At 43.5% G+C, this 4,278-nt stretch overlaps 1 long non-coding RNA gene across 1 annotated transcript; it reads right to left on the reverse strand.

The window, feature by feature from the left end:
- Nucleotides 1-2,136: 2,136 nt before the first annotated feature.
- Nucleotides 2,137-2,819, reverse strand: LOC132882832 (uncharacterized). The gene is made up of 2 exons (XR_009654245.1): nucleotides 2,475-2,819; nucleotides 2,137-2,196 (listed from the first exon to the last, which is right to left on the reverse strand). It is a non-coding gene; the product is annotated as an uncharacterized LOC132882832 (long non-coding RNA).
- Nucleotides 2,820-4,278: the final 1,459 nt, after the last annotated feature.

Below are 4,278 nucleotides of genomic sequence, written 5' to 3' on the forward strand. Positions count from 1 at the left end.
ATTTTCTCCATATCGAGTACTCCGCCATTACTGCTTGGCTCAAGCAATTACTAAAACACGGGACAGGACGTCACCAGTTTTAGCAACAACCGCGAGGAGGTCACTGCCCGAGTGATATGTCATGTCCTGTTCCATCCCGGGTTTTACCAACAACCCTCAGCTCACATTCCAGGAGAACTGGTGCAACTGAACTTACTTTCCTTTTAAAAAAAATTTAAATAAATTAAAAAACTTTCCTTTTCTTGTAATTTTCTTTTCCTTTAATTGTTGGTACTGCACCCTCTTTCAATACAGGCTTATAGCCAACGCTCCTCAACAGATCAGAGGTCTTGTACGAGTTCTCAGTAAAATGTGCAGAGCACATACCTGCAAACTCAGAAGGTCTGAAAAAGGTGACAAACTTTTACCCCCCACCCCCCGACGTAAACCAAAACTTGAGTCCGCCCCCTCTCCGAAAAAAGGTGCAACATAGCTACAGGTATTGCATTGGCAACTTGCTGAAATGTAGGTACAGGCACCCTAACTCGCTCCCTCATAACATCAGGCCCCTTGGAAGCAATTTGCTCTGGGACTGGAAGGACACTGGATGTGGTCATAACAGTGCACACTTTGTGATGGTGCACCTCTGTTTGGCAGTGTGCCAAAAGAGCATGAGAGCCTTTGTTGCTGCATGGGTGCAAGTATAAAATTTTCAAAAACCTGAAAAGTCTGACAAGGTCAGATGTGCATGGCGCAGCCATGCAGGGGGGTGAGCCCCCCTTAAGGGAGGTGAGCCCCCCTTAGGGCTCAGAAAAAAAAATAAATTACAAGTTAAAATGGTTGTCTCTCATGCAATCTCATGCAAACATTTATAATATTAATAGTTATATGATTTGCATATTCACATCAAATGTTTAAAGGTGCCCTTCTACCAAAAACGTTTAATACTGGCTCTTTTTGAAATACCATAATTCACTCCGAGTTGCATATGCATGCTGCATGTGAAAATGTAATTCTACCCCCATTCCCTGTATTAACTTATGAAAGAAAATAGTCGGAAAAACGAGCGGATCTGAAAAAGCCATACGATCTTACATCACTTTGTAAATTAGTATTCATGGCCTCGCCCACCGTGGCTTGCGACCGCCCACGGGAAGGAAGTTCAGATTTAAGCGCGGGGACAGATAGCAGAGCCCATCTCGTCAGTAGCTCATGAAGAGGACCTGACAGCAAGCTGAAAACATGTCTAGACAAGTTCATACCTGTGTTATTTGTGGCAGTAACACATCAACGTTGCATGTTTGGGGAGGCTGGGAGCTCCCCTGCGCGAGTTACAAGCGTTCAAAGTCGGGCTGGAGTTGCCGACAGAAACGAAACCTAAGCAGAGCGCCGCGGCTCGCCTCGGGGCGAATTACGTCCCAAGGTGCGGGGCTAGCCTGCCCTGGCAGCGCTAGTTCATTGGGGAGAGGGCAGAGGTCGCTGGCTGCCAAGTTTGGGGATGCTGGGAGCTCCCCTGCCTGAGTTACGAGCGTCCAAAGTTGGGCTGGAGCCGCCGACAGAAACGAAACCTAATGTTGCAAGATAGAAGAGGTGACCACAGTGACTTTTCAAACTTCGGTGCCTTCCCAGATAGCAGAGGGTCGTTGATTCGACGTGGAATCATTGGCATGTTCTTCGACCTATACGCCGTCGAATCACTGTCGATCACCGACGTTGATTCAACACCGCTTTGCTCATACGAGTTTCCGTTGAAACGACGTTGAAAAGTGGCTGGTGGTCGACAGAGAATAGACCCCCTTTCACCCTTTATTCAACTACGTATTTCGGTCGATTTATAGTTGAATTTTCGGCGATGATTCATCCAACTTTACTTCCTGTTTTATGTACAACAGGAAGGCTACAAATTAAGCAAAACAGGCTAAATTAAACTAGCTAACAATAAAGCATCGGGGCTCTTGCCTAGGATGAACACACACATGCATACTTCAACCATGAAAGTGAAACTTAATTTATATCAATGTGCATAGGCTACGTCCTGTTTAATGTACAACAGGATATAAAAATGCATGCAACAATGCACCTCTCCTAATGTTTGTCAAGCTATCTAATGAGGCATAACTTTTAACATTTATAAGGAACAGAACACACTTGAACAAGTTCTTATAAACATTTTATGATTTATTTATAATTGTGGCCTATTCCTCCTGCGGCGCAGACCTGTACATGGAAACAGAAAAACATAACCAAAATTAATTTGATGCAGCATTGATAAAGAAAGTCAGCAGTAGGCTATGGGTTTCTAAATGCCACCCTACCTCATTATTTGGACATGGGGAAAAACTATATTTAAAATCCAAAGAGGGATGGAGGGAGGAAAATTAAAACAAAAGAAAGAAATGAAATATAGAGTAGAGAATATTTGATAAAATTAAGGATGTTTTTATTCAGTAAACGTTTAAAAAAATGTTCTACAACACTCTAGCCTAGTGACTTACCAGTAACAAAATAGACTTGAAGTATTCAGATCCGCTCTGCATAAAGCAGCTAAATCCTCTCTCTGTCTCCCGGCAGAAAGCTCCTTGGTTTGCTTGTGTCTCAATCACAGCTGGTATTCTGTAGAAAGACTTCTTTTCACCTTTCCCATCAGCTTTGTTAGAACCCTAACACAGCACAAAAGTTTACCATTGTAGGTTTTTGATGAACCAAGTGCCTCGTGGGTTCACATACCGCGCGCTGCCTTTATTTCCCCCAAATCACGAGTTTGTTGGTCTTCCAATGTGGCGCAGGGTTTGTTTACTTCCGGTTTCGGGTGACGTCAGTGAAAGGGGTCTAATGGGGGCATTACCGCCACCCACTGGATTGGGGTGTAAAGCAGTCTGAACAAAACGTGTAAACATAAACATAGGAGAAATGAACCCGTTTTTCTAACTCGTCCTCACTTAGTCTACTTTTCTTTTTTGATTAGTCTGGATTTGATATTGTAAATTTAAATGTGAATCAATGTATATTCATCGGACATGAACAAATGAATAAATCTTGAGGCGTGTGTGTCCGTGGCGCGGTGTCGCGGGGGGGGATCGAACGAACCCTCCGATCCCCCCTGGCTACGGGCCAGTTGCTCATCCTACCAATGTTGAAAACTGGCCGGCAAAAGTGACGATGGTTCAACGTCGTATATTCAACCTTCTCTGACGGTCGACAGATCAACCTTTACCCACGTTGATTCAACGGTGATAAATCGACCCTCTCAGACGGCGGAGAAATCGACGTTTCACGGCGCCGTTTCAACGTTGATTTTCTGACGTACGACGGAAACCGACCATTCTGACCAAAACTCTACGTCGTTTCAACGACCCTCTGCTATTGGGGTTCAGTAGTGGTTTTGCTTCGAGGTTGTTTTTAATACTTGGATCTGTAGTCAAGACGATCGACCACCAGCTCACAAGCTGTAAGTAAAACATGAAATTTTTGTTCGAAGGTTTTTGTTACAAAATAGCATGTTCATATTCTCCACGTTAGCATGCATGACATGGTCACAAGCTAGGCAGGGATGAGAGTTTACCGCTTTTCGGCGGATTTCCGCTTTTTCTGAGTAAAAAACGACCTTTTTATATTATGCCAAATCCGTTGAGCATTTTTTTAAATTAATTTCGGGGGGTTGGGGTATGTTCCTTCATGCTGCTCAAACTTTATTAACTCCAACGATGTTTACATGTTATTTGTAAGTCGCCATCTTTAGTCTCGTTTAAATCTCGTTGAATGTGATGTAAAATTCGTGTTATCTACATTTTTATTGGTCAAAACATCGATGTCGAGACCATAATAGCCAATCAAAACAGTTTTTACAAAGACACCCACATCTGCTTGTTCTGACCCACTGGAGGTAGCGTCACAGTGCTGTTAGCCAATCAGAGGTAACACGTTTACTGATTGCTGTTAGCCAATCAGAGGTAACACGTTTACATGTTCTGAATGTTAATGAGTAAGAGCTGAAATCCTGTCATTCTCCTGACAGGAGAGTCTGGAGGGAGAGTGGAGAGGCACAGAATCCAAGGTGTTTGAAGCCCAGTGTGAAGTTTCCACAGTCTGTGATGATTTGGGGTGCCATGTCATCTGCTGGTGTTGGTCCACTGGATTTTATCAAGTCCAAAGTCAACATAGCCATCTACCAAGAGATTTTAGATCACTTAATGCTTCCATCTGCTGATGAGCTTTTTTAAGATGCTGATTTCCTTTTCCAGCAGGACTTAGCACCTACCCACAGTGCCAACTACTACCAAATGGTTTGCTGACCATGAT

Source organism: Neoarius graeffei, chromosome 3, assembly GCF_027579695.1.
Source record: "Neoarius graeffei isolate fNeoGra1 chromosome 3, fNeoGra1.pri, whole genome shotgun sequence".
NCBI lineage: Eukaryota > Metazoa > Chordata > Actinopteri > Siluriformes > Ariidae > Neoarius > Neoarius graeffei.